A 14,510-nucleotide genomic window follows, 5' to 3' on the forward strand; every position below is an offset into this window, starting at 1 on the left:
CAGGTATGGGGGTCACATGGGGCAAGCATGGGTGACACAGATAACAGATGAGGCAGGCATGGGGGTCACATGGGGCAGGCATGGGTGACACAGATGACACATGAGGCAGGCATGGGGGTCACATAGAGGACACATAGGGCAGGTATGGGGGTCACATGGGGCAGGCATGGGTGACACAGATGACACATGGGGCAAGTATGGGGGTCACATGGGGCAGGCATGGGTGACACAGATGACACATGGGGCAGGTATAGAGGTCACATGGGGCAGGCATGGGTGACACAGATGACACATGAGGCAGGTATGGGGGTCACATAGAGGACACATGGGGCAGCTTTGGGGATCACATGGGGCAGGCATGGGTGACACAGATGACACATGGGGCAGGTATGGAGGTCACATAGGGCAGGCATGGGTGACACAGAGGACACATGAGGCAGGTATGGGTGACACAGAGGACACGAGACAGGTATGGGGACACAGAGGACACATGGGGCATGCATTGGGGACACAGAGGACACATGGAGCAGGCATAGGGGACACAGAGGACACATGGGAACACAGGAGGACACTTAGGGCAGACATGAGGAATACAATGGTGGGGACACAGGAGGACACCATTTGGGGGAGAACATGTACAAGACGCTCCTGGAATATGGACAGACCAGGTTTAGGGTTTTTTTTTCTCTGGTTTTTGCCCTATAAACCTAGGTGCGTCTTATATTCCAGAGCGTTTTATACGGCGAAAAATACGGTACTTTTCTCCTATAGTGCCGTCGTTTAAAGTAGGTAGTAGAAATCTGACAGAATCCGACAGGTTTTGGACTAGCCTATCTCTTCATGGGGGGTTCACAGGGATTTCTTTATTTTCAAAATGCACTTACTGAATGGCAGTTGCTCCGTCCAACTGCCAAAAAAGTGTACGTTGAGCAGGGAAGCTTGTCAGCATCTTTGTATAAATCTTTTTCAGGGAGTGACTTTATAAAGAATAAAGGCCATGCTGAGAAACCCCTATAGAGAGAAGGACTAGGACAAAACCTGTCGGTAATGTCAGATTTCTACTGCCTACTGTAAGTGACAGCAACATAGGAGAAAAGTAATGTATGGCTCATTTTACTCAGGAAGAAACATACTTCTTATTTGTATGTGTTTTAAATTTTAAGATTTTCGCGATAGTTCCTCTTTTATGAGCTACTAATCCTGAAGACATAGAAAACCTCAACATAACAATTTCAGCCATCAATAATCTATGGGCATATTTGACTTGTACCTATGGCAGTTATGTTGCACGTGTTGTGTATTCAGCCCAATCCACGTCACCTAGGTAATGCGCGCATAGCTGGTTTAATGCGCATTAACTGGGTAACACGGGTTGCGCTGAATGCTGGGATGGGGAGTTTACTCTGTACACAGCCATTTTTTGACCATGCCCAGCTCCCCCATCTGCTCCCTCCTGTGGGCAGGGTCAGCTCTGTGTTCACACAAAAAGACTAGATGGGGCCACCTCACAGGTTTGTGAATAAATTGTCCCAGGTTGATATGCTGGCTGGTACTTGGAACTTCATTGGTAGCAACAACCATTTATTTGTTTTCAGCACCAGTGTTCTGGCTTCTATTCGAATGGTGTGCAGTATCACATATGCATATCTCCATGTTTGGATGTACAAATGCAAGCTTTAAAGTGTACTTGAACTGACATGTGTCATAATAAGATAAACATGGATATTCTGACTGTAGTACCAAGCCACCTTAGAGCTGGCCTGTGTTCTCTTTCTATGTGTGCATGGCAAGAGTTAAGAAAACAGTGTGTTTGTCTGTGCAAATGAGCCAGTCACATGCAGTGCAGCTTTCCTCTAAAGTGAATAGAAAGGAAAACACTTTTGTTTGTCTGCACACAGACTCCTGATAAGGAGATAATGCTAAAAACTTCAGGCGATAATTCAATCTTTCCCCTGGAAGGTGACCAACCCAGATTCTACCTCACACTGTCATGACTGCTGTTTATCCTTCACATTCTAAATTTCAACTCTAGGCCTTGTTTCCATCTGTGCGCTTCTGTCCGCTTTTTATCAGCACATCAATGTTACAGATTGATACATTTTGCTGAAAAGCGGACAGAAGCGCACAGATGGAAACAAGGCCTTAGAAAATAAGAACGGTAGACTGTAGCAGTGTTCCATTTTCCTTTCCTACTACACATAAAATCAATGATGTCATAAGTTTAATTTCAGTTCTGGTTTGCTTTAAAGAGAACCTGAGCTGAAAATAAAAAGTCAAAATAACCATACTCAGGTCATACTTGCATCCTGTGTAGTCTACTCCTCAATCTCTTTCTACTCTCCTGCATCCTGTTCGTCCACTGTGATCAATGGAATTCTCCGTCCTCCATTTTAAAAATGGCCATTACCCCATAACAGCTTCCTGTCAGCCCACTGTTCAACTGTAATATCACTCACTTGAGCCATAGGGAAACATGGGCATTACCTTGCACATTCAGTTGTAACTGACAGCTGCTAATATATAACTGACAGCAACTGGTATATTTCAATTCTGACAAGATATTGCCAGAACTGGAAGGGATCACTGTAAGAAGAAAATGGTGAGCTTCTGAGAGTAACTGATGGTGAGGTTAGTATGTAATATTAATTTGCAGCTACTTTATGTGTTTATTTTAAATAATTTTCCTCGCTTCAGGTTCCCTTTAAGGCAGACTACATATTGCGATTTACTTTGACACTCTGTAACATGGTGGTTAAAAATGCTTTCGTGTAACTTGCTGCAATTACAGGAGTGTTTTAACAGCTTTTAAGCATAACATTGTTACTGCTAATGGAATGTCCATGTGCACAAGGCCTGTGAAAAACCTTGCTACAGGGCCCCATGGTTTGTAGCAAAGAGATCACTGGCCTTCAAAAGAGGAAATCAAAGCATGGCCTGAAAATAGAATAGACTATTTTGATGCTAAACGATGACAATGCAGAAATGACACAATCTGCTATGAAATCACATTCTAGCAGAACAGAAACTTGACCTATTAAATGAAGCTAAAAACATAAAATGATGTAGACAGATCTTCGTGCATGATTATGTCATGCCTAGTGGCAAAGCATAATGACTCATATTTTAAATATTAATGCTATAGGCTCGGCTACAGCTGCCTGAGGTAAGCTCTGTACTGAGAATGTTTATGTCATGCTATGCAAAATAACCCTTTCAGTGCTAACAAAGACATAATGATCAAAACATATGCTGAAGTATGTAACTTTAGAGAACCTGAGCCAAAGGTCGGGTTCAAAAACATATATTTACCTAAGGAGAGGGAAGCCTGTGGGACTTTACAAGGTTTCCCTCACTGTCCTCTGGTCTGCCGTTGTCACTCGTGGACCGTCCTGATCAGGGCCATGCTCCTCTTCTAGCCAAGCGTGACTGTGGTGCAAGCAAGCAAACACGGCCGTGCTTACGCAGTAGCGCCGCTCATGTTCAGGCTTACTGTGCAGGTGTGGCCGCATGCTCGTGCTTAAAGGGAAGGTTCAGGGACTGTTTAAAAAAATAAAAATCCGCATCCACTTACCTGGGGCTTCCTCCAGCCCGTGGCAGGCAGGAGGTGCCCTCGGCGCCGCTCCGCAGGCTGCCGGTGGCCGACCCGACCTGCCCAGGCCGGCGGCCAGGTCGGGCTCCTTCCGCGTTCCAAAATGCGCCTAACGGCGGCGCGCTGATGTCATCGGACGTCCTCCGGGCTTTACTGCGCAGGCTCAGTAGTTCTGAGCCTGCGCAGTAAAGCCCGGAGGACGTCCGATGACGTCAGCGCGCCGCCGTGAGGCGCATTTTGGAACGCGGAAGGAGCCCTACCTGGCCAGGTCGGGTCGGCCACCGGAGACCACCGGCAGCCTGCGGAGTGGCGCCGAGGGCACCTCCTGCCTGCCACGGGCTGGAGGAAGCCCCAGGTAAGTGGATGCGGATTTTTATTTTTTTTAAACAGTCCCTGAACCTTCCCTTTAAAAAGGAGCGCTGCCCCAATCAGGTTTCCAACAAGCCCTTGTCAGTAATCTTTGGAGGGTCCGCACTCTGTGACGGACCAGAGAACAACGAGGGAGTCCTCATTAGGATCCAAAGTCTTCCCCTTCTTATGTAAGTATGTAATTTAGTACCCGAGTTTTGGCTCTGGTGTACTTTAAAAACAAAAAATCCTGGAACGCAGGGAATCAAATCATATTGCCTTAGGAAAACCAGGCTTACACGTAAACAGCCATCTGTTTGCAAAGCACAAATACACTTTATGTAGGATGAAGTACAATTTGCTCCGCCGGCTGTTTAGGACATTTCATGCTCCATGCTTCACAGTCCAATATTAATATCATTAACCAAAGTGAATTCTACATGTTTTCCTATGGAGAGTCCACTAGAGGGCACAGAACACAGACATCCTGTCCCAACTGTATACCCTGCAGTGAATTCACCACAGAAGTCTGAACAGCTGCCACAACAGCAAGGCTAAAGGTGGGTACACACAACAGATAAAAGTCTTTGGAAAATGAAAGATCACAGACCAATTTTACCCCCTTCCATGTAGCATGAGAGCATACTCTACACAGTCTATTCTATTGAGCTGAGCTCCCCATCAGATAAAAATCTTTGCAAGATGCTGTACACAAAGATGATGTACACATGCAACAGATAAGTATCTGCAAAAGATCCGTTCCTGCAAAATGCATTCATAGTCTATGATATCTGCATATCTCATACACACCTTGTTTAACGGACATTCATCTGCAGATCAGACAATTATCTGAAGATCCATCCTGGTGGATCTGATCTGCAGATGATTGTCCGTTAAACAAGGTGTGTATGAGGATCTGCAGATATCACAGACTATGAATGCATTTTGCAGGAATGGATCTTTTGCAGGAACTGATCTTTTACAGATACTGATCTGTTGCATGTGTACAGCATCTTTGTGTGCAGCATCTGTGTGTACAGCATCTTGCAAAGATTTTTATCTGACGGGGAGTTTAGTTTAATAGAATAGACTGTGTAGAGTATGGCTCAGCCTCTCATACTACATGGAAGGGGGTAAAATTGGTCTGTGATCTTTAATTTTCCAAAGACTTTTATCTGATGTGTGTACCCACCTTTAGAAACTCGGCATAGATATTTAGGGTTGGAAATGAACAATGAGATGTTGTTTTTATAGCTTGATACAAATTTTGTTCCAATTTGAATGCAGCTTGAAATTGGGTCAATACAAATGTGCATGCGTGCAATTGTCCAGTTTCAATCTGCATACAAATTGCAGTAACATTTGTATCTAGTTGAAAGAATTAGCAGTCAGTTAAATATCTGTATTCAGGATGTTGCCAGGGTAAGAGAACCCTACACTTGCCCCACTAAAATGAAGAAATCTCTGTTAAATTGTACCTGAGACTAGAAGTGTCTCAGGTACCATACTTACTTGGGGCTTCCCTAAAATGAATCAATCTAAAAAATATAAGCCAGATTCTTAACTAAGGAGAGGGGAGGCTCCTGGGTCCTATAGACCCTTCCCGCTCCTCTCTTGGTCCCCATTCCAGCGCTGGCTCCCCAGTAGCAGTATTCGACCAATTTAGCAGAAAATTTCAAGAAACGAAATCGCCCCAATTAGCCACATGATCATACTTGTAAATTGCGCTCCCTCATCTTTGTTATAGATATTTAGGGCTCCATCAAAGTTTTGCATGTCACAGGCCCTCAATTGGTATTTTCACCCCTTTATATGATCCACATTTATCAAACAAAATCACTTTGTATGCATTTCACACTTGAGATTTAAAAGGCAAAACAGGGTACTTATCGCCTTGCATGAGACCTTACCATTTTAGAGACTGTACAGTTTACCCCTGACCGTGGCTCTTGACAATAGTATTCCTCATTAAGTTAATTTACAATAACTCCTTGATTCTCAGCTGGAAGTGTTGTAGAACTTTTCACCTAATGAAATAAGAGTTTCTTTTCATATAATGTATGCTCTGATAAACACGAGTTCATGGCAGGGAATAGGTGGAAGAGGCAGAGGAATTTGCAACCTCAGGACTTTTGCTCACACATATCTGAGCAGCGTGAGCTGCCGATACTGACCAACTGGACCTCTTTTTCATATATAGTGAGTGAGTAAGTTTAAAGTCAGCTTTGTATAAGAACACATACATTTGTGGTGTGCCTAATTTTTTCATTTCAAAGCACAATACTTTCCAATATACGGGTATTTATAGAAATTACAACATAGACCTTATACGCCTGCCTTAATATGACATCATACATGTTGTAAAGAAGAACTTTAACTCAGGATTTACCTTCACCTCAATCAGTAGCCAATACCCCCTTTTCTATAAAAAAACATCTTTGCCTTTTCTTGAATAGATCCTCAGGGATGTCTGTATAGCTGAAATGAATGAAACCCCTGTCACAGTTTGATGTCAGGGCCATGGTCCTGACAGTTTCCTGTTTGTGACCCTCCGTGCATTGTGGGAAATAATATATATATAACAACCGTTTAGCCTATCATATTGTTAGTGAGTGTGTTTATAAGTAATGGCAGTTGGTGCTGTCCGTTTTTATTTCTTGTCTGACAACAGTAAAGATGATGACCAGCATGCTCACAGTGGATCGGACAACATGAACGAATTACAGGGTGAACAGCAATAATCTTGATGTATCTTCTATGTTTTAACTTCTCACTTTGCAATATATTGATTTATTTTTTTCATCTGTTTTGTTCATGGGCCCCAAAGTTTGCTGCAGGACCCCACATGGTTTCTGGAAGAAAGAGACATTACTAAGTCTCTTTTCCATTTATTTCTTAATTGACCAATAAATGTCATTCCAAATAATATTTTATTTCTTGATTGGCCAGCAGTGTAGAACGCATCAGCTGTGTAGAAATCCCAGCTCACTGTACCCTACTATTAGGGTCCCTAATAGTGAATTAATCCAATTGAGGGAAACACATTTATCCAAGGCTTATTAGTGCTAGTGCCCAGGATAAGCATCACAAACAATAATAATCTGAAACCTTTAACTCAACACAAATTACACATTTGCTTAACTGCCCTCATTATTTAGAAAGGTGATTTACTTAAAGAGACACTGAAGCGAAAAAAAAATTATGATATTATGATTTGTATGTGTAGTACAGCTAAGAAATAAAACATTAAAATCAGATACATCAGTCTAATTGTTTCCAGTACAGGAAGAGTTGAGAAACTCCAGTTGTTATCTCTATGCAAACAAGCCATTAAGCTCTCCGACTAAGTTAGTCGTGGAGAGGGCTGTTATCTGACTTTTATTATCTCAACTGTTCCTGGACTATTTACTTTTCCTCTGCTAGAGGAGAGGTCATTACTTCACAGACTGCTCTGAAAGAATTATTTTGAATGCTGAGTGTTGTGTAATCTGCACATATTATAGAATAATGCAATGTTAGAAAAAACACTATATACTTGAAAATAAAAGTATGAGAATATTTTCTTTGCTGCTAATCTTCTAGTAATTATTCATAGTACACAACCAATTCATTATATCATATTTTTTTTTTCGCTTCAGTGTCTCTTTAATGTAATTACACCTATGTTATAAAGCTAGGGAGTTCCATTATTGCACTGATTTTTTTTTATTTAACATTCCTTTTCATCTTAACAGTCTAGATGGATGGATCTATGAAGGTGTGTAACTAGAAATCATGCCTCCCTTCCCCCCAGCAAAGATTTGAAGGGTCCCCCTCCCTTCTACCCCATTGTATGCTCCAGGATCAAGTGATACCACCTTGTCTTTTCCTACTTCCACTGACAAGAGTCGCCGATATCCCCCCCTCCCCCCCTATCAATTGTAGTCTCCTTAAAGTGGATCTGAGATAAACTTTTACTCATTGCATAATTGTGTTCCTTTCATATAGTTTATGGGGCAATCCAAGCCAAATACTTTTTTTGTTTTATTTTAATACTCTAATTCCCTATAAACTAAACAAGCCTCGCCCACAGATTTTCCAGAGTGCCAAAAAGGCACTCAGTCCCAGGTAGCAAGGGCTTATGGGAGCTCAGTCTGGGCAGGAGGAGGGGGAGGTTACTAGCCAGAGATTTCAGAGGCAGAAGGAGGAGGAGAGTGGATTGAATTTGTCACAGGCTGAGGGCTGGAGATGCTATCAGCTTGCCTGTGTGTAATGTGACAAATAGAACATGGCTGCTGTCATTGTATCACAGGAATAAATAATCATAAACTGTTGAAGCTGTTTGCAGCTAGATTTGCTGTGTAAACGATCTAAACTTTAGATAAGAAATACAGACAAGTTACTTGTTATAGTTAGTTTTTCATCTCAGATCCGCTTTAAATACCCTCTCCTCACCATAACAAAGTGCTGTCTCCATAATCTACCTTCTACTCCTTTCAAGATTTCAGGGTGGTCACTGCCAATGCAGAGTATCAGAGCAAAGACAATTACCTTACCTGCTGCAACTGGGTGGCGCCCCAAAAAATAGGTGGTGGATGAACGGTATATCTATATTATGTGACTAACAATAGCAAAAAATATAAATAATAAAAATGGCTTACCTCAAAGGAAGGGGCAAAGTCAATTTTAAACAAAAGGTTTATTATTCATCAGACACTATCAATGATAACGCGTTTCGCAGAACACAGTCCGCTTCCTCAGATCAAATACAAAGCAGTGTCTTTATACTATAGACAGTAAGTTTGGAGCGCCTAAAAGCCAGCTGCTTCGGGGGGTTCATCTAGTGTTCAATTTCTGAACTATTGCTCTTTTCTGGAGTGCGACCCACATATCTGATGACTAAAGAACCCAGATGAGGAGGGGATTTCCTCACCTGCTTCATACTGTGGTTTCTAGTTGTGCAACCCACACTTGTAATTGTCAGTATTTTTTTGCTCTTTAAAGGACAACTGAAGAGAGGGGTATATGGAGGCTGCCATGTTTATTTCCTTTTAAGCAATACCAGTTGCCTGGCAGCCCTGCTGATCCTCTGCCTCTAATACTATTAGCCATAGCCCCTGAACAAGCATGCAGCAGATCAGGTGTTTCAGACTTTAAAGTCAGATCTGACAAGATTAGCTGCATGCTTGTTTCTGGTGTTATTCAGATACTACTGCAGAGAATTAGACCAGCAGGGCTGCCAGGCAACTGGTATTGATTAACAGGAAATAAATATGGCAGCCTCCTTATACCTCTTACTTCACTTCCCCTTTAAGACTACGTGATCAGCACTTGACATACTACACCAGAAGGGGCTCCTGGTGTCTCTGTGTTTTTTCCTGTCTCCCTAGGAAATCTGTTGAATCCCTTAGTATAACACACACCCTCTTACCTGCTCCAGCACCAGGTTTGCGCCTCTACCACTGCAGCTGCTCGCTGTCACTCATACCTGTGAGTCTCCCAAGATTTGTGACGTGTGAAGTCTCAGGAGAGTTATGAAGGTGAGTGACGGTGGGTGATCACACTGAAAAGGAATAGACTTGACTCTAAAGTAAAGACAAAGGTAATTTAGACTTTACCACTTCTCTACTCTGCATTAGGGTGGTAGACGCTAACTCCCCCACAGGCCCCCCAAGCAGCTGTGGGGGCTGCTCCACTGGTAAGTACATCAATGGATCCATGAAAATAACTAGTGATACAATTAGCACATATGTACATGGAGTTTGCCAAGGCACTGAAGTTTGGCAATTTATACACTTAAAGTGTTGTGGTGAACTGATGTCTGCCAATGTTAAAGTGAGATTGTTAGAGAGCGCCAATTACTTTGAAAGTGTGTGTTGAAAGTTCTACTACGGACAACACTTCTGCCAGTTGCTCAACAATACACAGCTCCAATGTTTTCATGCCTTACAAACCATTTGACGTACAATCATATTTTTTTTTATCATCACTGCAAGGCTAGGGGAGGCACGCCACCTCTGCTTAGCTGACTCCCATTCTCACCTTCGGCAGTGACGGTCAGTGTTTAAAGCGAACCCAAACTCTTGCACAGCGCACAATGAAAAGTCTTTATTACATATACAGTATAGTAGCTGAAGAAATTCTCTTCTTTGTGTTCTGTGTTTCTTTAGGCAGATTAACATGTCTAATTAGTTCTTACCAGTAAGTGTGAATAGACTGCAGGAGAGCTCTAGGCAGCTCTTCATTGTAAACACTGAGGCTTGACCCTTTCAGTGTCTTCTGCAAAAGTGAAACCAAGTAAACCTTCTGGCTTTTTTAGGATTTCCATAAACTGTAATTAAGTTTTTTTTTTTCTTCATTAAGGCTATCATGCTGTAGCTAATCTTTTAGCGCAGAGACAAAATTCTAGTTCCACTTTAAGTGTAACATGTGTCACACTAGGTGACAGTACTTTACAATGTGTTTAGTGAGTTGACACAGAGTTACATCTATCATTTTCCTTGTTTTCATATTTAATTTTGAATGGAAGCACACAGCATGCAAGACCAGTGGCGGCTCTAGCAGTGGGAAAGAAATGTTAGATCAGGACTGAGGGATACAAATCAGGACATGCTGCACCTACTGTATGTACATTATGAAACATACAGTACTCTGATGTTGGGTGAGGCAGGTGTTTAGGCTTCTAAGAAATGTAAGACTTTCTACTTATAGCATATAGCATACCAGTAGGCAGACTGATAACTCCCTGCAGACACCATTGAAAATTGCAGTCTTAGAACAAAGTGGCTATGTTTAGCTCATGTGATTTTTCTTTTTTTTTCATAACTTGAAATTCCAGAAAGACATATGCATAAAGTCAGTGGAAAAACAAACAAACATTGATTATTTCTTATCAGATGGTTCTTGTGTCAGGTCATGCAGTAATAGAATACAGTACTGATTTATGACATGTTTTCCCTAATCAGTTTTGGGCAGTGCTGTTCATCCAGATTCCGTATATCCGGGTAACCCGGATATCCGACCTTTTTTCAGCTATCTGACCGGATTCGGATTCCGGATACCTGGGCCCAAATCTCTCCCTGTGTCCCTGTCTCTCCCCCATGTCCCTGTCTCTCTCCCCTGTGTCCCTGTCTCTCCCCTGTGTCCCTGTCTTTCTCCCTGGCCGTCTCTCCTCCTGTCTCCCTGTCTCTCTCCCTGGCTATCTATACTGAAGATCCTATCCCTGGCTATCTATACTAAGGATCATATCCCTGGCTATCTATACTGAGGCACCTATCCTTGGCTATCTATACTGTGGCACCTATCTCTGGCTATCTTCTATACTGAGGCACCTACTCCTGGTTATCTATACTGAGGTACTGAGGCACCTATTCCTGGCTACCTATACTGGAACACCGATTCTTGGCTACCTATACTTGGGCACCGATTCCTGGCTACCTATACTGTAAGCGCCTATGCCTAGCTATATAATGTGTGTGTGTGTGGGGGGGGCAGGTCCAAATTCTGCATCGGGGCCCTGAGGTTTGTAGCTATGCCACTGATCCTGCGCTAACACAAGTCCAATGTGATCAGTCTCAGCTTAATCCTTTTGTACATGCAATATCATAAAAGAGCATACAAAAACAAAACCATAGTGTGATACTGTAGTGTTTACTCAACACAATGTACTCTCTTCAGAATCTGTGGTTGCCAGCAACTCACATGGGAGTATCCCAGCACCTCGCCCTCTTGCATGGCTGTCACACCACAGACGGCAACCAGCATTTTGAAAAACTCCACCATGGGTCTCTGATTACTTTGTCAGTACTAAATGTGGAGGATGGAGCTACAGGATTACAGTGATTGTTCTTTGAGGCTATTGCACGAACAAGAGGATCAAGCTGGGACTAATCACGTTGAATAGAATCCTACAAAAGTTGGAGTTTGTTACACTGTTATGTTTGGTGAATTGGACTGTGACCCAGGTATACACATATCCACGTAAGCCCTCGGTCGTTTTCACTTTATGCATCCGACCAATGTTCACCTCCCATTCATTAGCCTATAACTTTATCACTATTTATCACAATGAACTGATCTATATCTTGTTTTTTCCGCCATCAATTAGGCTTTCTTTGGGGGGGTACATTTTGCTAAGAGCTACCTTACTGTAAATGCATTTTAATAGTAAGAATAAGAAAACAACAGAAAAAATGTATTATTTCTCAGTTTTCGGCCATTATAGTGTTAAAATAATACATGCCTCCATAATTAAAACCCACGTATTGTATTTGCCCATTTGTCCCGGTTATTTCACCGTTTAAATTATGTCCCTATCACAATGTATGGCGACAATATTTTATTTGGAAATAAAAGAGCATTTTTTCCGTTTTGCATCCATCACTATTTACAAGCCTATAAAAAAATAGAAATATTTCATCTTTACATAGATATTTAAAAAGTTTAGACCGTTGGGTAAATATTTGTGGGTTTTTTTATTGTAATTTTTTTTTATTATTATTATTAAACATTTTATGTGGGTATTTTTGGGAGGGTGGGATGTAAATAGTATTTGTTTGGAGTAAATATATGGGTATTTTAATTTTTTTTTACATTTAGATGTAGTTTTACTTTTTGGCCACAAGATGGCAACCTTGAGTTTGTTTACATGACGTCACTCTAAGTGTACAGTGTACGCTTAGAGGGAATTAGGAGACAGAAAAAGCGAAGCTTCCCAGAGAGGAATCAGTGATCGGGCACCATAGCCCGATTCATTGATTCCTGGGCTAACGATCCACGTCCGGGAGCGCGCGTGCATGCGCCCGATCGGCCGCGGGAGCGCACATGTCCTCCTTGACGTAGTTCTACGTCAAGAAGGACATGTGCGCTTCCGCGGCCGTGGATCGCAAAGTGGATATAGATAAGTGGTTTTAAATTGCAATAGGGATAAGATTCATTTGTTTATTGTTGTCTACAAAGTACAGTAGCTGAACTCAATACTGATCTGAGCGGCGTCCTCGCTCCTCCTACCGGTCGCCTATGTTATAGCTGATCGGGTGCGCCAAATTCACGACTGGCTACACGATAGCCGAGTGCCTCAATTATGAGAAACGTAATGTAACGATCGGTGTCAGCACACAGAGATCTCTGATTATTGGTGATCTGAAGTATCACCAATAATACAGATGCTATACCTGATTATATGGTGATCTGCAGAATCACCAATAATACTAGTATAGCCTGACACGTGACAGCCAGTGGAGGATCGTGTTTGGGTGTAACAGTAATTCTGATGAGAGAGCTTACCCGAGGAGCGGGTGACTCAGCCTTCAGCTGATGCTCACCTAATGGCGGGGTGAGTCAGACAGTACTGCAGGCAAGAGGGCTAATGTGTATAATTCAATAATGCTGGATAACTGATCACCTGTGGAGCAAGTGATTCAGAGTGTACTGCAGCCCGGTAGTGTTTTGGTGCACAGTATAAGGAGAGAACCACAGTAGTGCTGAACTCAGGCTCCCCTGAAGAACAGGTGGAGCTGACTGTCTTGCAGCCTAGGAGTAGTTGATACAATTGGTGCTGTAGCCCAGTTTGATTCAGGCGTTACTGCAGCCTAAGCTAGAGTGAGACAGACAGTACTGCAGCCTAATAGCAAGTGACACAGATAGTACTGCAGCCTAATGGCAAGTGACACAGATAGTACTGCAGCCTAGTGACAAGTGACACAGATAGTACTGCAGCCTAATGGCAAGTGACACAGATAGTACTGCAGCCTAGGATACCTGAGGAGCAGGTATCCCGACTAGAAGGCAGTATCCTACACGTAGGAGATTGGTGCAGGAAACTGATTTCCCTCACTAGTGGCAGGGCCCACCAGTGCGGGTAGAGAGGTCAGACAGGCAGAGTTGACAACGAGCGGACAGACAAAGTACAGAATCGAAAGACTGATTCAACGTCAGGGACAGGCAGGGTCGGCAACGTGAATCAGATAGACTGAGGTACAGAATCGACAAACGGAAGAATAGTCAGAGGAAGCAATAGATCATAACAAATAAACAATGCACTAGTATTTTAAAGCTATCAACAGAATCTAGCTAAGTGTGAATTCCCAGCTCCGGCTGGTTCTAACACACTTTGGGAACTGACTGGGGTCTGAGCGCTAACACAATATAGCATTCGCAACAGCAGACGCGGAGCTACTGACAGGCCTGCTCTATATATACCCAGCAAGCTCCACAGCGCCGCCCCAATCCCTCAGCCAATCCGGATGCCAGCTGGAGTCAGCTGACCGCAGGATCAGCTGACCCCCTCTTAGCTGCATAAAAGTCCTGTCGCTCTGCTCGCGCGCGCGTAGCCCTTAACCTGTGAGCAATGGAAGGACCAGGCATAACTTGAGCATTTAACCGCGTGGCAGAGGCAGCCGACTGATACGCGGAGATAGCCGCCATGCCGCTTGTCTCCGCGGCGGCATCTCCGCTATTCCTTAGACGTAACCATGTAAATAGGTTCAGGCTTACATTTTTCATCTTTAAGAATAACAACAATGTTGGAAATTCTCCCACACTCCATCTGAATTAGATGACTCTAGCGACGAGGTACTTCAGCACAGTATCCTGT

At 42.9% G+C, this 14,510-nt stretch overlaps 1 long non-coding RNA gene across 1 annotated transcript; it reads left to right on the forward strand.

The window, feature by feature from the left end:
- Positions 1-1,004: 1,004 nt before the first annotated feature.
- On the forward strand, positions 1,005-9,615 carry LOC137538723 (uncharacterized). The gene is made up of 3 exons (XR_011024870.1): positions 1,005-1,070; positions 9,307-9,456; positions 9,556-9,615. It is a non-coding gene; the product is annotated as an uncharacterized lncRNA (long non-coding RNA).
- Positions 9,616-14,510: the final 4,895 nt, after the last annotated feature.

The sequence above is a fragment of the Hyperolius riggenbachi genome, chromosome 11 (genome assembly GCF_040937935.1).
Source record: "Hyperolius riggenbachi isolate aHypRig1 chromosome 11, aHypRig1.pri, whole genome shotgun sequence".
Lineage (NCBI taxonomy): Eukaryota > Metazoa > Chordata > Amphibia > Anura > Hyperoliidae > Hyperolius > Hyperolius riggenbachi.